Source organism: Rhinopithecus bieti, unplaced genomic scaffold, assembly GCF_001698545.2.
Source record: "Rhinopithecus bieti isolate Rb0 unplaced genomic scaffold, ASM169854v2 scaffold_13857, whole genome shotgun sequence".
NCBI classification, from domain to species: Eukaryota; Metazoa; Chordata; class Mammalia; order Primates; family Cercopithecidae; genus Rhinopithecus; species Rhinopithecus bieti.
Window position 1 is genome coordinate 2,052,778 of NW_016807741.1, and position 25,655 is coordinate 2,078,432.

The 25,655-nt window shown below is 45.1% G+C and overlaps 2 long non-coding RNA genes across 2 annotated transcripts in view; one reads left to right on the forward strand and one right to left on the reverse strand.

Annotated features, from left to right (window-relative positions):
• Window positions 1-15,222, forward strand: part of LOC108536699 (uncharacterized) — a 90,748-nt gene extending 75,526 nt beyond the window's left edge. The window contains exons 3-4 of the long non-coding RNA XR_001887595.1: window positions 14,892-14,994; window positions 15,096-15,222. This is a non-coding gene — a long non-coding RNA (uncharacterized LOC108536699). The remainder of the gene's footprint in view (window positions 1-14,891; window positions 14,995-15,095) is intronic.
• On the reverse strand, window positions 10,441-15,020 carry LOC108536700 (uncharacterized). The gene is made up of 3 exons (XR_001887596.1): window positions 14,955-15,020; window positions 14,375-14,448; window positions 10,441-10,556 (listed from the first exon to the last, which is right to left on the reverse strand). It is a non-coding gene; the product is annotated as an uncharacterized LOC108536700 (long non-coding RNA).
• Window positions 15,223-25,655: the final 10,433 nt, after the last annotated feature.

Genomic DNA, 25,655 nt, shown 5'->3' on the forward strand with positions numbered 1-25,655 from the left:
TCTTTAAATTATATATATATATATATATATATATATACACACACACACACACACATACACAAAGAAAATGGCTATAAAACAATATTTATGCAGGTTTATAGGGGGAAAATCCATTTTAAAGGGGAGAGTATGGAATAATAGAGCATCTTAGAGTAGTCCATTTGGGATAGTGCTTGTAAGACTTTAATAACATTTCTTCTCTTTCCTTTTTATATTGTTCCTTAACCAAGTCATGATGAAATAAATGTTATATATGTTCAGCTTATATTTGTACCATTTGATTTTTAAAACAATCATGGTGCTTCACAAGAAAAAAAATCATAGATCTTGGTGCTGGAAGGAGTCTTAGAGATATGACTTCCACCCCAGTGAGAGACCAGTTGTCCATAGCATTTGGGTTTGTGTAAACAAAGCCTAAGTTTTGTATCCCTCTATCTTGCCATGCAAATTCAGCCAACCTCAAGTAATAAGCAAACAAGCATGGATCTATTATTTACTGTGCATCTAGTGCTGGTCATTATAAGGTTCACAAAATGGTAGAGCTTTGCCCACAAGGTCCTTTCAAACTCCCTGAAAAATGGAGGCAAAAGTACATTATTAAACTATCAGTGAAATGACCTGATGTATTATATATTTAATTGTCTGTTTGTTTTCTGTCCATATTCTCCTTATACTGTGAGAAACATTTGCTACTCCCAATTCTGGAGGCTGGGAAGTCCAAGATCAACGTGCCTGCAGATCCAATGTCTGGTGAGGGTTGCTTCCTGGCTTGTAGGCAGTCATCTTCTCTCTGTATCCTCACAGAGCAGAGGCAGCAAGTGAGCTCTGGTTAGGTCATCTCTTTATGAGGACACCAGTCCTACCATGGGGGTTCTACCCTATGACCTCCTCCATACCCAATTACCTCCCAGAGGCCCCATCTTCAAACACCACCACCTTGGGAACTAGGGCCTCAAGAAGTGAATTTGGGAGGAAACATTCAGTCCAAACCACTCTCTTGCATGCCTGCCTGCTGTGGCTCCTACTGTGTGGCTGACTGCCATTTTCTGTTGTAGTCATACTGGGGCTGCATCCTAGCTGCTCGCTTTCTTGCTGTCTCTCCAATTCCAGACTTTAAGCAAACTGGTCTTTCTCATTGATGAACCTCCAATAGCATAAGGCAGATTGTACTATGTAAGAAGAGGGGTGGTCTTTGTACCTCTTATAACTTTTCCACGTGGACACACTAATAAGAAGGCTAATGGATACATGAACACTCTGGCTTCCCTAAAATGCAGACACTGATGGCACCTGTCCCTGTGATTGTGTATTCATCAGGATAATTCATAAAAGGCACAATCTACTTTCCTCAGTTTTAACAGGAAGGGATTTACAAAAAGGAATCATATGCATGGCTCACTGTATTGAAGACAGACTCTACACTGAGTGTATTAGTCCATTCTCATAATGCTAATAAAAACTTACCCGAGACTGCGTAATTTATAAAGGCAAGAGGTTTAATTGACTCACAGTTCAGCAGGGCTGGGGAGGCCTCAAGAAACTTACAATCATGGTGGAAGGTGAAGCAAATACATCCTTCTTCACATGATGGCAGGAAGGAGAAGTGCAGAGTGAAGTGTGTGTGGGGAAGCCCCTTATAAAACCATCAGATCTCGCGAGAACTCACTACCATAAGAACAACATGGAGGTAACTGCCCCCATGATTAAATTACCCCCACCGGGTCCCTCTCATGACACATGGGGATTATGGGAACAACAATTCAAGACAAGATTTGAGTGGGGACACAGCCAAACCATATCACTAAGCTACCAGAAGCAACTCCCAAAATTACAGCACAGAACTGTACCACTAAGTTTCCTGCCACAATCAGGAAATTCCTAGTCCAATCAGGAAGCTACCACTACAACCAATGAATCCAAAGCCACCCCGCATTGCTGCAATCCAGTCCCCTACCCTTCTCAGCTCCAAATTCAAGTCTCCCCCTAGTGTAGCTGGTTGATATCATGTACGTCACAACCAGAGATGTAGCTGCAAGGGAGTTCAGGAGTGTCATTCTTAGCTTCCCAGACTCTAGAATAATAGGGACTCTAGAGGAACAGAGGTTGAAATAAAGGCTCAGGGATCCCAACCACGCTACCTTCCACACTGAGAGAGAGGGAGATATGGTTTGGAAATTTCTCCCTTTCAAATCTCATGTCATAATTTGATTTCTACTATTGGAGATGGGACCTAGTGGGAGGTGTTTGGGTCACAGGGGCAGATGCTTCATGTACATCTTAGTGTCATCCTCAGGGAAATGAGTGAGTTTTCACTCTATTAGATCAATGAGAGCCAGTTGTTTAACAGAGCATGACACCTCCCCCCACCTCCTGTGCCTTCTCTCGCCATGTGACACACTGGCTCCCTTTGCCTTCTGCCATGAGTAAAAGCTTCCCCAGGTCCTCACCGAAGGCCAAGCAGATGCCTGCAGCCTGCAGAACCATGAGTCAAAGAAACCATTTTTCTTTATAAATCACCCAGGTATTCCTTTATAGTAGTGCAAAACAGACTAACACAGAGGGAAAAACACCAAAATTAAGGAGTGGCCTTGTGTGCTCCCTGTCTACTCATTTTAGTTAGAGCAATTAATCCTCTAGGTCAACAAACATTTATTGAACCTCTACTGTCAGGAACTGCGCTCAGGGCTGAGAACATCAAGATGACTCCCACACTGAGGTTGCCTCTAAGGAGCCTGCAGTCTAGTGGGAAAAACGATTTGATGAACCAGTGGCTGCAACACCGAGAAGGGTTTCTAGCAGAGATTTGCACAAAGCACCAAGGGACCCCAGATGAAGCCATGTACTCTGAGAGGATCAACCAGGTGTCTACTGCTTTTTTTGATGTCCCCTGCTTTTCCCCAAGTGTTTTCTCTGAATGAACTCTGCCATCAAAGTCAAGGCAATCAGAGTTCTAAATCACTCGAAAACTGGCCGAGCTGCCTCAATTCTGTTTTGTTGTCATTGTTTTAACAAAGCACTGAAATGACTTTCCTCAAGTCAAAAATCTTTCAGCACATATTGATACAGCTTTTTTCATACATGCATTTACATGTGTGTTTATGTAGTTCTGCTCATATCTATGTGCAAGCATCAACTTGCGTACATATCCAGACCATCCTTTGTGTACATCTGTACTCTTGAATGTTTGTGGGGTCACATGTATTCGCATGGGGTGGTCATTCCACACAGGAGTGTCTGTGTGCATGGTCTTTCAGCTTGCTTGTTGTTTGTTAAAAGGCATGAATGTAGATGAAAGTTTGAGGAAGGTCAAACAAAAATAAATAAATTCAAGGAGGCATCAACGAAGAGAGGAAAATATATCTATGTGTGCAGGCACCATATGGATGGGGTTCTCACAGTGAACGGTGAAGGTGGCCTTAAGGGCATCTCGTTTTCTTTCCCGAGCTATCTTAGAAAGTCTCTTGTATTACCCCTGAGTACAAGATTCATCCCCGAACAGCACCCAACCCCCTGCTCACTTCCTCCCCTCTTTACTGTGTGTTCCTGGAGAACAGAAATGGATCTTTTTCAACTCTGGAGCCACAGTGCACAATGTCCACCACAAAAGTGGTGTTCAAGAAAGAAACCAGGAGGGAGGCAGAGAGGGAGGGGGAAAACAAGGAAGGGAGGAGGGATTGAGGGAGGAGGGAAGGGGCTGGCAGAGGAGAGGAGGAAAGCAGCCCTATTCATCATGAGTAGACAATTAGCCCATGGTAATAAAACTGAGCTAATAAATTGCTGGATAAGATAGATGAGTACTAATCCACTGGAGCAAAGGGTGACCCCCTCCCCCACCCACCCTCATGTCTTCCTGGTCCAAGTAAGCTTCTCCCCTGACCCATCTGTGGACTCTTGGCCCTCGAGGATGGAGGGAGGCCCTTGAGTTGACCTCCATGAAGTGCATTTGTCTACACAGATATCCGGGCTGCAGTGGTGTGGGCAAAGCTCAAGCTGTGGGCTGAGCCCGGGTCTTTTCTTGAGGTCCTGCTTCTCTGAATGACTTTGGGTGAATCACTTAAGCTCTCCGGGTCTCACCTGGAAGTGTCCTTATCCATTAAACAGTGTACTGTGTAGGCTGTAAGGTTCCTTCCTGCCCCAGAGTCCTGTGATGCCCTGCAGCGCCGGCCAACTCCTGCCTCCCCTGCCATCCTGGAGGCTCTGGGTTCTATTTGTGACAAAGGCCTTGGGAATGTGGCCCTTCCCCTCCAGCCACTGCCTCCTCCCTGGACAGTCACCAGTTCTCCGTAGCCACACAGGCCTAACACTTGAGGAAAACAGCACTACCTCCCGACAAGCAGACAGGATCAAAAACCAAGGTATCTGTACTCAAGCGCAGGCAAGCACCAAATCTCAGGCCAGATACAGAGGTCGGCATCAGAGGTTGCTCCAGCAAGGCTGTACCCATTCTAATTAAATCCACCCAATCCCAGGCCCAGTCCTTTCTCAGTCAGGCATGCTTCCGGGGCTGCACAGATGCCAGCAAATCCTTCCTTGGTTCCCTTGGCTACTCTGGAAGTGCTCTCCTCAATACAGCCCCTTTTCTCTTCTCTGTCCTGCTTCTCCTAATGGGTCCCCAGTTTCTCCACATCGTTTTTACTAAGACAGCATGAGCATGAAGGCCTCTCTTCAGGGAGGCGAAGAGACTTCTCACATTTATCCGTTGCACAGACACATTAGCTGCCAGTGATTAAAGAGAGCACAGGATCCACTCTCATCTTCAACTTCCCAGGGCACAGGAGAATAGAAGAGAGGAGGCTGGCTGCTTCATCTGAGACTGGAAGGGGAGAAGGTGGGTGCAGATGAAGATATTTGCCCCGGGGAGGGAAGAGGGCAGGAAGTCAGCTAATATTAATGTTCAAAGCACTTAAGAGCGTTCTGAGAAGGGTCCCCAGGATTAATGTCTCCCATCCCTCTCCTAAAGGACTTTCCTGTCTAGTGAGGGAGCCTGGCACATGAGATATAAATGGTAATTTACATAAAGCATCCTGGAAAAAAACTGCCTAATGCAGCACACTGAGGGAGTTCCAAGAATGGAGTCATTGATTCTGTCTGGGGAAGAATCAAGATAGGTATCCAAGAGGAAGTAGAACTTGAAGACTTTTAGAGGTTTCTGTCTTATTGACTAGCAATAATAATAATATGGTACACCTTTACTGCACCTTGCGGAGTACAAAGCACCCTTCTGGCCTTCGTTCCATTTGATTCCATTTGTTTACGGGTATCCATGCACTTCCACAGCCATTGAGCCTGCTATGCAGCAGGCACAGCTATGGCTCCTAAGATGAAAGAGCATAGTCTTGGCTCTTCAAGGTTTCAGAAGGGAAGCAAACAATAACAAGAGGCTAAGTATGAGTTCTGAAGGGGAGTGTCGAGTTATTGTGGTGACAAAAGGGAGTGTGGAGCTTAACCCAGGGTTAAGCGTGGAGAGAAAGTTTGGAGATGGAATTAAGAGTAGAATGCTTTAGTGGATGCTAGGAAGGAGCAGGATGCATGGGGTAACCAGAAGGGCAAGATGGAAAAGAACATTCTGAAATAGCACAAGCAAAGGCAGTGACTGAGCATAGTTAGATGAGTATAGGGAGGAGATGGGGACAGAAGAGCTAAAGATACAAGCAGGTGGGGCACAGTGGCTCACACATGTAATGCCAACACTTTGAGAGACTAAGGCAGGCAAATTGTGGAGCCTAGGAATTTGAGACCAGCCTGGGCAACATATCAAAACTCCATCTCTACAAAAAATACAAAAAATTAGCCAGGCGTGGTAGCTCACACCTATAGTTCCAGCTACTTGGGAGGCCAAGGTAGGAGAATCACCTAAGCCCAGTTGAGGCTACAGTGAGCCAAGATCATGCCACTGCACTCCAGCATGAGTGAGAGTGAGACCCTGTCTCAAAAAAATAAATAAAAATATAAATAAAAAAAGATACAAGCGGATGCAAGATCTCCCCCCAGGGCAATCCTGGAGCACAAAGGGCAGTAGAGGCAACATCAGAATTACTTGATGAGCTTATTTAAAATATACACATCCTGGCCAGGCATGTTGGCACACACCACCTGTAATCCCAGCACTTTGGGGGGCTGAGGTGGGAGGATCACTTCAGGCCCAGAGTTTGTGAACAACCTGGGCAACATAGCAAGATCCTGTCTCTACAAAAAATTTAAAAATTTCCCAGGCATTGGCTGGGCATGGTGGCTCACCCCTGTAATCCCAGCACTTTGGAAGGCCGAGGTGGGCAGATCACGAGGTCAGAAGATCAAGACCATCCTGGCTAACACGGTGAAACTCTGTCTCTATAAAAATACAAAAAAAGTAGCTGGGCGTGGTGGCAGGCACCTGTAGTCCCAGCTACTCAGGAGGCTGAGGCAGGAGAATCACTTGAACCCAGGAGGCAGAGGTTGCAGTGAGCCGAGATCACGCCACTGCACTCCAGCCTGGGTGACAGAGCAAGACTCTTTCTCAAAACAAAACAAAACAAAACAAAACAAAACAAAACAAAACTTTCCCAGGCATGGTGGTGTGTGCCTGCAGTCCCAGCTACTTGGGGAGCTGAGGTGGGAGGACTGCTTGAGCCTAGGAGTTTGAGGTTCCAGTGAGCTATGACTATATCATTGTACTCCAGTCCAGGTCACAGAACCAGAACCTAAGAACCTGTCTTTGAAAAAAAGAAAAAGGCCAGGCGCGGTGGCTCAAGCCTGTAATCTCAGCACTTTGGGAGGCCGAGACGGGCGGATCACGAGGTCAGGAGATCGAGACCATCCTGGCTAACACGGTGAAACCCCGTCTCTACTAAAAAATACAAAAACAAAAAAACAAAAAAAAAACCAGCTGGGCGAGGTGGCGGGCGCCTGTAGTCCCAGCTACTCAGGAGGCTGAGGCCGGAGAATGGCGTAAACCCGGGAGGCGGAGCTTGCAGTGAGCTGAGATCCGGCCACTGCACTCCAGCCTGGACAACAGAGCGAGACTCCATCTCAAAAAAAAAAAAAGAAAAAAAGAAAAAAACCCCACACACATCCCATATTCCCATCTCCTCATTGCCAGATCCTAGGATTCCTTGGAGGGAGGTACCTGCAGTGGTCTCACAAACTCCTTTTGAAAATAAGAAATAAAACTGAGCAGTCTTCCCCATGCAATTCTGATTTCTGAGCCATCCCCTTCATCCCCTGGGTTAAGATGACTGCTGAAATGCATTTCAGCATCTTCCTATCACTCCCTCAATCAAGAAGAGGATTCTCTTCCTATCTCCTGGCCTCCTGTTTAGAATTAACCATGCTGGGCCCAGGGCTGCCCATCTGTAGCATGAAATTTTGGGATTCAGGCTCTGTTTTGCATCTCCTGTACAGCAGCACCATTAACTAGGCCTCTGTTGAATGACTTCTGTTGACTCTGTGTATTAGTCTGTTTTCACACTGCTGATAAAGACAATTTACAAAAGAGAGAGGTTTAATGGACTCACAGTTCCATGTGGCTGGGGAGGCCTCACAATCATGGTGGAAGGTGAAAGCCACGTCTTACATGGCGGCAGATAAGAGAAGAGAACTTGTGCAGGGAAACTCCCCTTTATAAAACCATCAGACCTCATGAGACTTATTCACTATCATGAGAATAGCATGGGAAAGACCCACCCCCATGACTCAATTACCTCCCACTTGGTCCATCCCACAACATGTGGGAATTGTAGGAGCTACAGTTCAAGATGAGATTTGGGTGGGAACACAGCCAAACCATATCACTCTGCTAGACCCTCTGGCTCTGACCCCTGGCCTGTCTAGATTGCTGATGGCTCCCAAGCCCTGTCTACACCTGTCTATCAATCTGTGCATTGACGCAACAGCTTGGGCTATGCTTAGAGTTAGCTTAGTCTCATCCCTGGTCCTACTCAGCCCTATCAATTGCATCATCTGTCCCAGTTTGGCAGACTGAAGCCTCCCAGGTTCCACAGGGGCTGCAGGATGACTGGCACTCTTTTCAGTGGAAGAGGGAGGGACTTCTTTCCAAACATGAGAATAAGAACATACAACAGAATAAAAAAAAATAACAAGTCTTAAAAGAATGTGGGACTTGAGAAACTGCAAAAAACACAGTGTGACAGCAGCATGTGGCATGAAGCAAGGGGCAGGGAGGATGATGCTGGGAAGCCAGCATAGAATGAGCCCTGGAAGGGCCTTCTTTACAGAAGACCTGCCCGTGGGATATAAAACACTCCCGTACGTGATCATTTGGGGGGTCCTCAGTCAGCTTTCTAATCTCTGAATTATTGGGCTTCTGTATTCTTAGAAAGTTTCTCAATGGTAAAGCTGTTATTTAAAATTAAGTTGGGTCCCAATAAATAAGATAGTGACTATCTAGTGACACTAAGGATAGTAGAGACAGGTTGAACTTGAGATTTACGAAAGAAGCAAAATCAGGAGGTTGTTGTAAATGACCGAGGGTATGTATTAGCCAAGGATACTTTTGATTACCAGAACATTCAATACAAACTGGCATAAGCAACAAAGAAAACTGGTTTGCTCATGTGATGGGAAGAGTGCAGCAGTAAAGTGGGCTTCAGATGTGCTTCACTGAGAGGGGCCTTGGGCGCTGACTCTTCTTCTCTGTGATGCACTAGGCTCTGCCTCCCTCAGTGATGGGCTGTGTCCTCCTACTGGGTTTATTCATGGTAGTCAAAGGGCTGAGCTTGTCAACCAACCTCATATTTGTGCACCACCTTCTTGAAAGTAAACAAACAGGTTTTCCTTTCTCCGACCATCACACAAAAGCCATGCATTTACTCTGTTTGGACCAGTCAGAACCAATCTCAGGGCCAGGGGAGAGCCACACAATGAATGATGTGGGCCAACCTCTAAGACAATTTCCATGGCAAGAGAGATGAAACCATTAAAGAATTTGTTCAAAAGCCTTGGACTGATCAGGGTCCACCAAGTGGACTAGGGGTAAATTCTGCTACAACTGCGTAGCAAATACCCAGGGAGGCAGGTAGGAGAGGAGTAATTCTACAAATTGAAATCCGGGCACTGTGAGCAATAGGAGAGGGAAGGAATGGTAAGAAGCCAACCCGTGTCCATGCTAGAGGGTGAGGAAGGAGAGACTAGGACTCTCAGGCTCTGAGATGGTGGATGTTAAACAACCTTAACAAAGCCTGGAGGAGATGCAGAAGAAGTAAGTTTGGGGGCAGGCAGAGAGGTGAGGGAGAATAATAAATTTGTTATTGAATTTTAAATGACTAAGAGACATGTAAGTGGAGATGTTTGATGATCAATTCTGGATCTTTCCAGGAACCCCACACCAGGGAAACCACCACTCAATGATCCCACTGTTTATCCCAACACTGTGCCGTCTCTTTAGAGTTTTGAAAAACTCCACAGTTATTGATTAGCCATTAGTGATTCCCTCCATCCCAGCATAAGTATTTCCTCTTCTTTAGTGCAACAACCTCCAAATAACTGGAAATGGGGTTGAGCAGGTGCAGATTGGAAGACAAAACATCCCTCCTAATGTGAAAAATTCATTTGTGGCTCTAATTGCTTCAAACTCCAAAGGAAAAAAGAAAATCTCCATTCTCCCAGCATTCAAAATAGAACACAGGCTTTATCTGAATAAAGAAAATAATCTGTCAAGGGAAAAATAAGGACTTATGCTGCTCAGATGTCAATCTCACAACATTGTAAAGGAAAAGCAGGTTTAATTACAGTCACATCTACATAGAATCATTTTTGAATGGTGTGCACAAGAACCTAAAGGTCTAAGATTTAGACTTGACAAGATACTTCAACAAAGGCTGATGGAAACAGCCAAGTGTCACAGGGTGGGGTTGGGGAGACTTGACTCTGGATGGGAGTTCTGTCATACAGAATAGAGGGGACCAAAGCAAAAATGTTCTCAAGTTGCCTTTTGAATCTATGAAATCATCACAGAAAATTAAATCTAGACTCTCTTACCCAAAGTAAGTATTTTATTTTCTAGAACACAGCCTTAATGGTTGTCCTATATCCTCGTGAAGAACACACAAAGAAATGGCTTGGAATTTTCCAGTTTACCAATGTCAAAACAGAGGGTAAGAGAAAGGGCCCATCCGAAGCGATCCAGAAAACCAGTGGTGACTCTGAACTTGAGGAACTAGAGCGATACCATGTCTCAGAAGCCAGGCCCCAGAGCCATCAACTAAAACTAAAAGGCAGTTAGCAGTCACTCTGCAGAACATAAGCCTAACCTTACCCATCTTTCCTAAGCCCTCCCTTCCCATTCCCCCAAAAAAAGAATTTGCAGAGAAAAGTAATCCATGTCCTCTTAGCAAAGCAATTTCTCTGCACCAGGGTCTGTAAACATTGGAGGGAGGATCTAGACAATTCAAAAGAATACATGCTTTACTGAGCTTGAAGGGACGTACCTTACGGGGCACCTGTGGGCCTGCAGCCAGATGGGTGCCCTCTGGCCCTGCGCCCAGGCTGCTGTGTCCAGGCAGTGCGAATGGCCTCTCTTCAGCTCCCATCACTAGTCTAATCATGACTAGCCTAGCTCCCTAGGGAAAAAAAAAAAAAAAGTTTCTTTTTTTCTGTTTGTTTGTGAGACAGAATCTCATTCTGTAGCCCAGGCTGGAGTGCAGTGGTGCAATCTTGGCTCACTGCAACCTCTGCCTCCTGGGTTCAAGCAATTCTCCTGCCTCAGCCTCTCAAATAGGTGGGATTATAGGCGCCCACCACCACACCTGGCTAATTTTTGTATTTTTAGTAGAGATGGAGTTTCACCATCTTGGCCAGGCTGCTCTTCAACTCCTGACCTCATGATCCACCTGCCTCAGCCTCCTAAAGTGCTCGGATTACAGGTGTGAGCCACTGCACCTGGCCAAAAAACATGTTTCTATGCCTTCTCTCTTCTTGTTTTCTTTCCCTTCTCTTTCTATTCAGAGAAAAGCCACAGGAAGAACTCAGTTCTTGGTACTGCGTATGTCTCCCCACTCCTGTGTTACATCTCCTGAGATCTGTGGGAGCATCAGGAAAGCACTGGAAAAATCAAAAAGGATAATAGAACCTATAAATATATCAAGGCAGTAAACTGGATCTACTATCAACTCTGAAAACAAGAGCTGAGTCACACGTAGCACACGCAGACAGGAGCACTTCATGCTAGGAATGCCTCCCCTTAGGACAAGGTTCAGGAACCAGAATGGGGCCTGCAGAAGTCAGAAGATTCCAGCTGCTTCACAGATCAGTCTCCGGGAACCCCCGAAGAGGCTCCCTAACTCAGGGCAGTATGAAGACAACAGAAACATTGGTTGCCAATCAATGACTGTGCGCCATAGAATGACAGTTACACATGCCTCATTATGCAGTTAGCGTGAACATAATCCTACAAACAACAATAAGAAGTATGTACAGGTTTCTTCTGATATTAACTTCCAGTCTCCCGGCATTAAGGAACTGGTGAAACCCCTTAGTCAAATGTGACAAGGAGTTGCCTTTGTCTCATCCCATAGGGACTCATTTTCTTCTCACATTATCCAGCCTCTGCGATCTCTGTGTCCCAGGCTGTTCTTGTTCCTTGCCAGTCTGTGCCAGAATGGTTACTTCCTGATATCAGTGTCATTATTATTAATTGCAGAAAATACCTGCCTCCTGGCCTTGGATTTTAGAAACAGGCTGCATCTGTTGTGGTTGCAGCAGAGTGCCTACTTTCCTTTCAGTGCGCTCCGCCGAATGCCCAGCTGTCAATAATTTACCATTTCAGGGTTGGCTTTTTCTTCTACATGATTGTGGCTTTGTGTCTCTCTCTGAGTACCTCTGCCTGTGAGCTCTGTGTTCCCCAAAATTTCTAAAAGGAGATTAGGAATGTTATCAGTTTGCTCCTTTAGACAGGAATAGCAATTTGCAAATTCAAATGGAAATTGTTTCTCTTTCCCAACACAGCGAAAACACCCTCTGTTGTGTTAGAACACACTTGGCAAATGTGTCCCTGACCACAGTCAGTTATTCTTGCAGCCTGACTCTGGTAGAGCAGTGTAATTGCGTCAAAGACTCAATTAAAACCATGTAAGTTTCAAGGATACGTGATCCTAGATCATCAATCCTGTTTTTGCCATAACACACCTTTTACTTTCTAGGAATTGGCAGAGGGTTGGTTACTGTAGGCAGAATCTGTAATTAGCAATCAAATATATTTAAATGACAGAATCTATTCCAATAGAATGTTTTATCCCAACTTGCTTTGGATCTAGATATGATATCTGGATATGAGGAACCTGATTACAATCCTATATGGGGTGTTTGGACCCTCGATCTATGAAACAGCATTGCTATCAAACTATATTTGACAGTCCTATATGCAAACTTAAAACGGTTGTCTCTATGAATCAGTAATTAGTATTTGTTCTCAGGTAAAACATTTTGAGGCTGGGTGTGGTGGCTCATGTCTGTAATCTCAGCACTTTGGGAGGCCGAGGCAGGCAGATCATGAGGTCAGGAGTTCGAGACCAGCCTGACCAACATGGTGAAACCCCGTCTCTATTAAAAATACAAAAATTAGCTGGGTGTGGTGGCGCATGCCTGTAATCCCAGCTGCTTAGGAGACTGAGGCAGGAGAATCACTTGAACCTGGGAGGTGGAGGTTGCAGTGAGCCGAGATCGTGCCACTGCACTCCAGCCTGGGCGACAGACCAAGACCTGGTCTCAAAAATAAAATAAAATAAATAAATAAATAAATAAATAAAATTGAAATGTATTTCCAGGTGGAAACAACCTAAATGTTCATATCGCTGGACAATTTTTGCATGAATGGATAAACAGAATGTGGCAGATACATACTGTGGAATATTATTCAACCTTAAAAAGGAAGGAAATTCTGAGCCATGCTATACCATGGGGAAACCTTAAGGAAATTGAGTGAAATAAGCCAGTCACAAAAGGACAAATACCACATGAGATACTTAGAGCAGTCAGATTTATACATAGAGAGAGTAGGCCAGGCACAGTGGCTCAACGCCTGTAATCCCAGCACTTTGGGAGGCTGAGGTGGACAGATGACTTGAACTCAGGAGTTCAAGACCAGCCTGGGCAAAATGGTAAAACCCCATCTTTACAAAAACACACAAAAATTAGCCAGGCATGGTGGCACGTCCCTGTGGTCCCAGTTACTGAGGCTGAGGTGGGAGGATTGCTCGAACCTGGGAGGCAGAGATTGCAATGAGCTGACATCCTGCCACTGCACTCCAGCCTGGGGGACAGAGCGAGACCCCATCTCAAAAAAAATTTTTTTTAAAAAGAAAGAAAGTAGAATGGTAGTTGCCAAAGGCTGGGCATGGTGGCTCACACCTGTAATTCCAGCACTTCGGGAGGCCAAGGTGGGTGGATCACCTGAGGTCAGGAGTTCCATACCAGCCTGGCCAACACAGTGAAACCCCATCTCCACTAAGAAATTGCAAAAATTAGTCAGCTGTGGTGGCGAGCTCCTGTAATCCCCACTACTCAGGAGGCTGAGGCAGGAGAATCTCTTGAGTCTGGGAGGCAGAGATTGCAGTGAACCAAGACCATGCAACTAAACTTCAGCCTGGGTGACAGAGCAACACTCCATCTCACACACACACACACAAAAAAAGAATGGGGGTTTTCAGGGGTTGTAGGGAAGGAAAGAAAATGAGTTATTGTAAGAAATACCAAGTTTCAGCTCACACTTGTAATCCCAGCACTTTGGGAGGCTGGGGTGAGCAGATCACGAGGTCAGGAGATCGAGACTATCCTGGCTAACACGGTGAAACCCCATCTGTACTAAAAATACAAAAAATTAGCCGGGCGCGGTGGTGGCTGCCTGTAGTCCCAGCTACTCGGGAGGCCGAGGCAGGAGAATGGCGTGAACCCTGGAGGCGCAGCTTGCAGTGAGCTGATGTGCCACTGCACTCCAGCCTGGGCAAAAGAGCAAGACTCCATCTCAAAAAAAAGAAAAGAAAAAGAAATACCAAGTTTCAGTTTGGATAGATGAAAAAAGTTCTGGAGATGTTGTGGGGGTGATGGTTGCACAACCACATGAATGTACTCAGTGCCACTGACCTGTACACTTAGAAATGATTAAAATGGTGGATTTTATGTTATATGTATTTACTACAATTTTTTAAACGTGATATAAAAAAATTCATTTCCAAGTGAGGAGTTTTAATATTTCCTAAAATATCTGACTCTGGTTGAAATGGCTTCCAAATTACACAGATTGGTTCTCCTGTGATCTTAACAATATATACAGAATACCTAGACTCTCACACACATGAGAATATGGGGACATCCAACTTCGAAGATTTCAAAGTTCAGAGCAACAAACCACCAGAACTTTTTCTTGGTTTTCTGGGCAACGCACCTAAAAGGCTTCTCTGTTCTTCAAAATCCAAAAAGGTGTGTCTTGCAGTTCTACTCACAGGGGAAGTAGATAGGCTAAAAAGGAAAATGCACAGCAAATCATTCTCCAGGACACATCACAATGAACACTCTGCTTTGCTTTGCTCCTGCAGCCAATGACCCCGGAAGTGGTTTTGTTCACCACTGCACTTCCCAGGGCTCCTCCACCTGGTGCCCCCTTCACCCTGTCTGCCGCTCTCCTGCCTAGACATGTCCTGTCCACTGAACTGAATTGGAGGAAGGAAATGATTGTCATTAGGAACCAATTACTCAAAGATACAAAGTATATATGTACATATATTTTCCATTTTTTCTTTTTTTCTAACTTTTATTTTAAGTTCAGGGATACATGTGCAGGTTTGTTACACAGGTAAACTTGTATCATGGAGGTTCATTGTGCAGATGATTTTGTCACCCAGGTATTAAGGCCAGTTCCCATTAGTTATTTTTCCTGCTCTTCTCCCTCCTCCCTCCTATAGGCCCCAGTGTGTGTTGTTTCTATTTTCATTTTCAAAGAGAGATCTCCGAAGGACTCACATTACCTGTTCCAGATAACTTTTGACAACAGCAGCTTCAAATAAGGTAAATATTCATCACCACATAGAAGCTGAAATGAAAATAAGTCATGAATGAAATCCTAATGAAAATAAGTCCTTAAAACAATCCTTCTTTTCTTTTTTCAGGAACTCTGTGGATGGCTATGCATTTGATCCCTTTTCTCATGTCTGACTCTGTTTCTGGGGTGTCATGTGGCAAAAAAATAAAATAAAAAAATTTAAAAAGGAGGAGGATGGGTTTTAAAGCCAGAGAGAGAGATCCCATTCCTGGCCCTCCCGTGTGCCAACTGAGCAGCTCTGGCTCTCTGGAGACCCCCAGCTGTCTATCTGAAGATGGTAACACAGGCATCCATGCTGCAAGATTGTAGCAAGGATTAGAAATTATGTATGAACAGCATTTGAAGCAGTGTGCAATAAATTACATCAATGATCGTGATGTCTGTATTGCAAACATAGTGGCGTATGTCACACACCAATACCTTTACACCGCTCAGCACAACCACACCTCCCCCACCATTCCCCAGGAAAAGGTGCTCTGCTCAGAGTCCTAGGAGACAGCACACCCAAGGTGGCCCAGATTCTTTCTCCTTAAACTATTGCCTATTTTATCAGTGTGGAAAACTGGGCAAATAGCACAATCACAATGAGAGTCTCCTCATCCGTAAATTTGCCATCAGGCCAGGTGCAGTGGCTCACACTTGTAATCCCAGCACTTTGGGAGGCTGAGGCAAGTGGATTGCTTGAGCTCAGGAGTTCAAGACTAGCCTGGGCAATGCGGCAAAACCCTGCCTCTACTAAAAATACAAAAAATTAGCCGGGTGTGGTGGTGCATGCCTGTAGCCCCTGCTATTCATGAGGTTGAGGTGGGAGAATAGCTTGAGCCCAGGAGGCTGAGATTGCAGTGAACTGAGGTTGCAGCAGTGCACTCCAGTCTGTGCGTCAGAGACCCTGTCTCTAAATAAATAAATAAATGCTGCATCAGGCGTCAATGCTTGAGACCTAAATCTGACTTATATCTGTTTTGGCCAAATTCCGTGCTGACCCGCTAGAGACAGCGCTCAAGCCACAAGCCACAGGACTGTTTGGTATTTTCTCCGCATGGCCATGGTTCCTCGCTGCTGTGGTTCTCTTTCTTCTCCCCATTTCCCACTATTATTCTCTTTCCTTTCATATAGACTATATAACCAGAAACATGAACATTAAAGCTTAAGAACAGAGTTCAGCCTGTAATCTCAGCACTTTGGGAGGCCAAGGTGGGTGGATCACTTAAGGCCAGGAGTTTTAGATGATCCTGGACAACATGGAAAAACCCTGTCTCTACTAAAAATACAAAAATTACCCGGGCATGGTGGTCCAAGCCTGTAATCCCAGCTATTCAGGAGGCTGAGGCAGGAGAATTGCTTAAACTCGGGAGGCAGAGATTGCAGTGAGCTGAGATCACACCGTTGCACTCCAGCCTGGGCAATAGAGTGAGACTCCATCCAAAAAAAAAAAAAAAAAGAACAGAGTTCTTATTTAATACAAGTCATTCTTCATCCAAGGAAATGATTATGCATATTCAGAGGAGAATAACAAATATGGTGTGTCATGTCTTCCAGAACTTGGTATCCTCATCCTTTAGCATTGGTGCTACTACCAAGGGACACGAATGCATGCTAATCGCAGATACTTAGTCAACCCATCTTTCTGCCTCGCCCTGCCCTATCTCAGGGAGCCTTCTCTCAGTGTCCTTGCAAGAGACCTTATCCCCTCAACCACAGCTGGTTGGATCAGGGATGACTACCTGATCCAAGCTGGGCCAATCAGATTGTTTTTAAGAAGAGATTATTGAAATACAGGAGTTCTAGCTGGCCTCCTGGGAGTACTTAAGCTGGAAACTGATCAAGACTGGGAAGACTACATCGGGTCCACATGGAAGTAGAACTGAGAAATGGAGTCTGCAGAAAGCAAAAATGAAGCAGATACCCAGAGAGAAGCAGATGAGAATATGCATTGGTCAGAGAGAGAGGGAGAGAGAGAGTGGAGAGATAGTCTTCCTGTTTGAGGGCTTTCTAATTGCTGGTTCCAGCCATTCCTAGGACCCAGGAATGTATCTTTGGGTTCTTTGAGAGACACTCATATCCTTCTGATGACTGTCTCTTTTTGCTTAAATTAACTTGAATGGAGTTAATGTAAGTTAACTCCATTAAGTTTGGAGTCAGTGTTCCTTGAAAGCAAAGAATCCCTGAAACAATGCTTCTCATCTTAGCTACTCACCCAACTGGGTGATGCCATTACCATTGCCACCAGCAATCACAATGGAACCCATTCCCCTTGAATGCAGGGAGTTGGGAGCCAGCACCCCTTGGACAGCAGAGCCAAATGCCAAAAGCACATCATACTAGCTTGTAGTAGCATTTGTTAGCCAAATGGTGTGCTGGCAAATGTCTAACAACCAGTTCACCTGGAGAAAGAAGCTCCCAGTTTGAAACATTTGCCAATTTCTACGGTGTAAATAGCCCCACCATTGCCACTTTTAATGTTATATTGCTGAACACAGACTTTGGAAAAGATACTCGCAGTGGACTCTTGGGAGTCAGGACAAGTGGCTATCTAGCCTACATTTTCTGATTTAGAAATACTTCCTGGCTCCCTTTTATGACTTGGTTCTTGTCATCTCACTCTTGGGTTAATGGTTCAGAGTGTTATTAGCTCTGTGTTTTTTATTCTGAACCAATTTAAATCTCTTTTGGAGAAGGCATAGTAAAATCATTTTTAAAATACAGCCTCATTCTTCTCTGAGAACCATAGTTTTATGCCCTCTCAAACACTAAGAGAACAATAATAATAATACTGAACACTCATATGCAATTCACAGTGTCTAAATTATCTCCATGGCATGCTATGGTGGCTAGAACGTACACTTTGCCATCAGACTGACCTGCTTTGAATCCCCGCATAAAGGATGCATTTGGTAAATGTTAGATTTCCTTTCACATATAATGACTCATTTGCTCCAAGTATTCACCCAGCCTCAGTGTTGATCTTGTGCATGACAGACAAAATCAGAAAAGACTCCTAAACAAAGGCTACAACTTTCTCAAGGGATCAGTTGTCCCTTTTTGAAAGGAAGAGCTGACTCTTTAGCTGAGGCTGGAGGCAGAGCATACCTGAGTCCAGTTTTAAGAAACCTCACACACTCCATTTCAGAGACCAGAAGGAAAGCTGGACCCCAAATGCTGCACTTCTTGTGTTCTACTTTGAACTGAGTTTTTGTCCTCTGGTTCTGCTTGTAAGATACAAATGAGGCAAGAATTCAAGGGAATCATCTCCTTCTGTAGACTGCCAAAGATGCACATCACCCTGGCAACCGCAGAGGAAGAAATGTCCTTTGCTGGTGTGCAATGGGGGTATCTCAATGGTTCTCCTGTTAGATTTCAGCTTCAGCTCAAACCATTTCCAGTTTTACCTTTCCAGTGATTTGATAACAAACACTGGAGCGTGAACCAACTTGACCCATCATTCCTTCAACTCCCCTCACTCTTGACTATCCCCTACCCCTGGTTTGTAAGAAACCTAAATTTCCCAGTCCCCATTAGTCTCTGGGTCTTTGAGAACCAAGGAGGTAACTTTCCCATGAGCAAATGGCTCCCCAAACCCTGCCTGGAGCGCTTTCAAGTCAAGACAAAGACTTTATCTCATAGCTTCTTCAGTAGGGTCTTGTGTTTTGGACAACAGTTTTTAAAATCCTTAGCAACACATTTCCTTAAGTGGAATCTCACATCAAAGTCCTAAAAGAGATTAAAAAAAAAAAAAGTAGAGTTTTTTTATGACTTTTAAGTCTTTTTTTCAGATCTCAAAAAAATTAGAAATTGAATTAGAAGTTGACACTGGTTGAATTGCAGTGAGGGCCCCAAGAGACTCCTGCAGACCTGAGCCCTGGTCCCTCGCTTACTGAAAAGGCCTTAACAAACGGCAGGGAAACCCTAGGGCTCCTAGGGCTCAGTTTGAAAACCACTGCACTAGGAAGCTCTTTCTCTGCCTGTGTGCAGGATCAGGAGCATCCAAAGTGAGTTGATAGCTGGGGGCAAGGAAACCAGTTAGTAGTTTGTTACAGATGATCAAATGAATGTTAAAAAGACCTGAACTACCTACACGCCTTTTTAGGGGGAGACATTCCAGGGACAGAGTAACTAGGACTGGGCAACTAATTGGATGTGAGAGTCACAAGAGAGGACAAAGATGTCTTTGATTTTTCAAGCTTGTGTGACTGCGAAAATTATCATAGAAATTCAGTAGAAATGGCACTCAGAAAGAGAAGGAAATAATCCATTTGGTTTGGGGCATGCCATGTATTTTGTCTGGACTAGTTTAGCTTCTCTCTTTGAAATATCCTGGGAGTACTTCTATCCTAGATTGAGAAGGTGACCTGTCCACAAGTTCCCATAGGAAACCAGGAGGGAGCAATGGCCCCATCACGCCTCCTAGGCAAACATACATAAGAGACAAAGCACAAAAATATATGCCAGTTGCAAGGGAATAGGACTCCAGGCTGTGAAATCTATTTACCCCAAAGACATGGACAAATGGTCAAGATCAAGCTTCTAAATAAAAATGTGTTCTCTCTCCAGGCTCAGCCCTTCTGAGGACATGGACTGGCAGCATTGCTCTCAGCCGGAATGCTGTCAGATCAGATAGTTGACAAATGTTTGCTCAGAGCCTGCTATGTTGGGGTTAGCCTAGAGAGGTGAGATTACTGGCTGTCCTCAGAATTCAACCAGCCTAAGCACACAGATGGGGTCACCCAGACCACTGTTTATTCTCCGGAGTGAGTTCATTTGTTTATCTCAGAGTGATCCACAAATAGTGACTTCATGCAGTTATGACCAGGGACTCTCTGTGCTCCATGACCCAGGCTGGGTGCACTTGGCTGTCACCGTTAGAAAGCTGTCACAGGAAGATCTTCTAGTGCCAATCTCCTTTCTCCCTCTGTTTGCCACTGGATCACCAGAGAAGGCAGATGGTGCCCTGCAAACACATCCAGAAACCAAGCAAATGTGACTTATGTTGATAATGGAAATCCAGCACTGGGCACACCATCGCATGGGACTCACCGCTGCAATGAGATCCCGCAGGGAGGTGGGAGAGGCAAACTTCAGGTCAACTCAAGGAAGAACGGCCTTGATGGTTAAGAGCACAGCTTGCAGAGTCAGTCTGCCTGGGTGTGAGTCCTTCCTCCCTCCACCAGTTACCGGCTGTGAAACCTCTCTGTGTCTTAGTTTCTACATCCTTTAGAAGGGAATAATGATTAATACCTCCTAAGCTGGATATAAGCATAAAGAGAGATAAGCCACATAGCGATTTCAGCACAGCGGTGTCCACACACCCAATACGTGGTGATCATTCTCAAGTCCCGTTCCGCAAAGGAGTGGGCTGCACCAGGGGTAGGAGGTGCCCTATCACGTGGTTTTCCACCCAGTATTTGGACACCTTTGTCAATAAATAATGCAGAGAGATTGCAGCATGGGTGGGGAGCTGACTCTCTTTTGCTTACTCTGAAGTCACTTTCACAGCTGAGACTGAAATATGGAGTCCAGACACATCCTTTCTTCGTGAGTGCCTGCATCACCCCATGTTCACACTGCCCCCATTCACAGGACACCTACTCTGCCCAAAGCATCATGCACTGTGTCAACAGTCGGGGAGTTTTAACCCCAAAGACAAGGCAAGCTTGTGTACAGCCGGTCACTGTAGCCATTGCTCTAAAGACCCCAGGAGAAGGACACAGACCAGGCTACGTGCACTAATCAAACGAGGACTTGTTTTCTATTTCTGCCTTTGGGATTATCTAAGGGATTGGCAGGTCTGTAAATCGTTCCAAGCTGCTTGACCACGCAGACACCAGACCTGCTACCGAAAACACCCTGCCAAGCATGATGCTGTTTATCAAAACAAGGTCTTCAAAAATCTTTTCTCTCAATTTCCACTCTATTTCCTAATCAAGAAATAGATAATCCCAGGAGAAAATCAGCTCGCATTTCTCTTCTTCTGTCTGTCTCTCAACCTCTCTGTCTCACTCTGCCTCCTTTTCTCCCTCCTTTCTTTCCCGCTCTCCCCACCCCCTCTAGCTTTTATCATTTTAAGCTGTATGCATGCCATTCTTCAGGGGATTAAAGTCAAATTTAGTCTTCTGCAATTGTTATTACCTACCCCTCGGCTTATGAGATGCATTTGCCTGCATTTGTAATGCATCAATAACTTCCACTCTCCTCCACTTGTAAACAATGCATTATATTAAATAGCCTGTGTCTAGCCTTGTATTGAAACAGACGATAAATTAGGACTTCCAGTTCTTGGTTTTTACTGATTCTTAAACCTGCCAGTTACATGCCTGTCCGCCCCACTGAACATTCTCTCTAAAGCTGAGAATGCACAAAGCCCTTGTTCACCGATCCTCCTGTCTCCATCACTGCTGCCGGCTGTCAGTTTCACACCACCAAGCAGACTGTAATTGGCAGGATGAGGTGCAGAAATAGGGAATGGTTTGAATACGTGGTTCTCACCATACACACATGCACGCACACCCAAAATGCAAAATTTCTGTCTGTCTCTCTCACACACACACCCACACACACACCCACATATCTTTCTGGTTTACAATGTTCTGCAAATTTAGGGACTTGATATGTGAAGCTTCTCATCAGAATCCACAAGGGCTGCCCTGGTTTTCTACCCCATGGATTGGAAGCAAGCGGAGAAAGGAAACACAATGCAATCAACACCCAGTCCGGTTCTAACCCAGACGGCCTTCCCGGTCCTAGACGGATGTTGCTTTGCGAATGCGCCCTGCTGGGAGCCAGCCCTTATGTTTTGTCAGGAAGCTTCCCTGGGATCTGAAATCAGCAAACTTCTCAAGAGCCATAATCACCCTGACCAGCCTTGAGTGAGGTCCTGGAGCAAAGAGCAAAAACTCTGGAAAGAGGAATTTAGCTCAAAGAATCCTGCGTCGTTTATATAGATCTTTCCCTTCAGAGCAATGAAAAGTCAGCATCTCTCTTTCCACCCGGTATATTCCAACATCTACCAATCTCTTGCAAACTCAAATCTAGATGAATTGGATCATTTAAAGCAGCGTTTCTTAACCTGGGCACTATTGATGTTTTAAACCAGATCATTTAATTCTTCGTCACAGGGGGCTGTCCTGTGCATGGTAGGATGTTCAGCAGCATCCCTGGCCTCTATTTACTTAGATACCAGTAGTACCTCCCCCCCAGGCGTGACAATCAAAAATGTCTCCAGATATTGCCAAATGGTCCCTGCAGGGCAAAAGCGCCTTGGTCGAGAACCGCAGTAACTGTTATATTTAGTCTTGACGTCTGCCCATCGTTACAGGATTTCAGATCTAATAAAGCCCGGAGGGTTCCTCTAGTCCTGTGGTTCTCAGAATGTAGTCCCCAGACCAGCAGCATCAGCATCACCTAGGAACTTATTGGAAATGCATCGAGCCCCACCCCAGATACACTTAGTCAGAAATTCCAGGGAGGGGGCCCAACACTTGGTGTTTTAATGAGCATCCTAGGTAATTCCAATGCAAGCTAAAGTTCAAGAACCGCTTTGCTCCTCCAACCCTCTCATTATTACAAATAGAAGAATCAAGACCCAGAGAGGTAAAGAGATTTCCCCAAAGTCACAGAGCTTTTTCTTTTTTGTTTTTTTTTTTTTTTTTTTTAACACAGAGTCTCGCTCTGTAACCCAGTGGCATGATCTCAGCTCACTGCAACCTCTGCCTCCCAGGTTCAAGCTATTCTCCTGCTTCAGCCTCCTGGGTAACTGGGATTACAGGTGCATGCCACAACACCCAGCTAATTTTTTTGTATATTTTAGTAGAGAAAGGGTTTCACCATGTTGGTCAGGCTGGTCTTGAACTCCTGACCTCATGTGATCCACCTGTCTTAGCCTCCCAAAGTGCTGGGCTTACTGGCATGAGCCACCACGCCCAGCCTCCCAAAGTCACAGAGCTACTTTGAGAGGCAGACTGTCTACCACCTGAACCAAAGCACTTATCACTCATCACTTTCCTGTGCACCACCCTGGGCCACTCCCCCATCTCACACTTCAGCCCTCCTGCCCCTTTTCTGAATTGCACTATTCTTTGTGCTTGTTTTCCCGATCTTTTACGCTTTGTGAGATATTGTCCACTAACTAGGCTAAGACTGAGTTTAGCAATCTCTATTTATACTTCCTTCCTGCTAGCAGCGGAGTGCATGGCAGTGCGTATGGCAGTGAGCACAGGTGTGCGTGGCTGTTTTGTGGGTGATCTCTGTTTGTGTCTCTATGTGTGTGCCTTTATGGCTGTGGCTATATGCATGCATCTAAGCATGTTGTGTGCATACATTAGTTTTCTTGGGCTGCCACAGACTTGGTGACTTAAACAACAGAAATGTATTGTCTCACAGTTCTGGAGGCTGGCGGTCTGAGATTAAAGTATTGGGAGGTTTGGTTTCATCCAAGGCCCTTGATGCCTCATCACACAGTCTGCCTTCTGTGCTGTGCCCCTACCATCTCCTCTTCCCATATGGTCACAGTCGCATTGGGAGGGTCCACCCTAATGGTCTCATTTTGACTTTATCACCTCTTTAAATTCCTTATCACCAAATACAGTCACAGTACTGGGTGTTGGGAATTCAACATACAAATTCTAGGGGGACACAACTGAGCTCATAACAGTGCACAGAAAGGGGACATGAAAGACAGAGGCAGAGGTCACTGTCATTAAGTGGCCATGCTCCCCTCTCTGGCCCACATCTCCAAATGCAGGATCAGTAACCTGTGACCACCGCTGGCAGCTTGTCCCTTAATTTGAGGGCCAGTGGCAGGCATGAATCTTGTAAGGCAGATTTCAGACAGGCAGAAACTGACATGTTCCTTCTTTCAGATCGAATGACTATAAAACTCATCTCTTGGGGCTTTCTGGAAAACATGCACGTTAATCCAGGATCACCAGATTGACTATTTTTGATGGAAATTCAAGCAGACATTGTGATTCTTTTCCCCCTACAGTTGTCAGAGTTAAAAATAGTAATTTTCGCATCAGGTGAGCAGAGCCTCTGACCCCTAGTCTTGTATGAATATTACTAATTTAAAAACACATAGTAAAATAAATAGACTTTCTAATTCAGAAGCAGCTTTGAACTTCCGGCTATTTCAATCCTGATTTGAGTCCAATGTGGATGCATTTGGGTCACTGTAGAAATTGGGTATTTAGAAGGCTGAATGACCCAGGCTGCAAATGCATAACAGAGCTTAAGTAAGACAGGAGTCCTGACTTCAACCCACAGGGTTATGTTCAGCCAGGTTTTATCCATTTCAAATGGCACAACAGGATCTTCCTTGACAGATACCTCGAGGTCAGGGCAGGCCACTCCTCGGTCTTGGATTCTGGTAGCAACTGAAAGCTAGGACACAGGCAGGAGGAGATCCCCAGGCCATCCTTCCCCATCCAGCACTTGAGGTTCTGTGAGCTCCTAGAAATGGGAAGACTTCAGTCCCTAATGAGTATTAGTCCACAGATCTGTGCGGAGAGTGCAATATACAGCCCCAGGTCAAACAGGGCAGACCTGGAAACCTAAATAGCACATTGGAACATATGAAATTGCCTGTTTTAAAGTCAAAATGGCTGGGTGCGGTGGCTCACGCCTGCAATCCCAGCACTTTGGGAGGCTGAGGTGGGAGGATCATCTGAGGAAAGGAGTTTGAGACCAGCCTGGCCAACATGGCAAAAACCCATCTCTATTAAAAATACAAAAATTGGGTGTGGTGGCGTGTGCCCATAATCTCAGCTACTTGGGAGGCTGAGGCAGGAGAATTGCTTGAACTCAGGAGGTGGAGGTTGCAGTGAGCCAAGATCACACCATTTCTCTCCAGCCTGGGCAACAGAGCAAGTCTCCATCTCAAATACTACTACTACTACTACTACTACTACTACTACTACTACTACTACTAATAATAATAATAAATAAATAAAATAAAATAAATCAAAACGAGTAGAATGTTGGCAACTTCATGTGGTTCAACTCCTAACATTCATGGGTCTCCCTACAGCTGTCTTCTGAACCCTCCATAGCCCGCTACACTTAGAGGACTCAAAGCACTGCTGGAGAGAGGAGAGGTTGCAGGAGATAGCTTCAAAGAGCTCACAGTCTAATTCAAGACTGAGAAAATCAGACCAGGCACTGTGGTTCACACCTGTAATCCCAACACTTTAGGAGGTCAAGGCAAGAGGATCACTTGAAGCCAAGAGTTCAAGACCAGCCTGGGCAAAATATTAAGACCCTGTCTCTATAAAAAATAAAAAACTCATTAGGCATGGTGGTGCACACCTGTAGTCCCAGCTAGTTGGGAGGTTGAGGCAGGAGGATCAAACGCTTGAGCCCAGGAGTTTGAGGCTGCAGTGAGCTATGATTGCACAATGGCAGTCCAGCCTGGGTGACAGAGGAAGACCCTGTCTCTAAAAGAGGAAAAAAAGATTCAGAAAATTAGAAGTTTGTTCTTGTGTTATTCCTGACTCAGAAAAATCAGAACTCAGTTCTGCAGTTCTTTAGTCTCTACACGGAAGATTCCTTAACACCAGAAACTAGTGTATCTGTGAGCTGATGGATGTCCACAAGCTGTTGGCTATCAGTTCATGAAAAGTAAATACAGAAATTG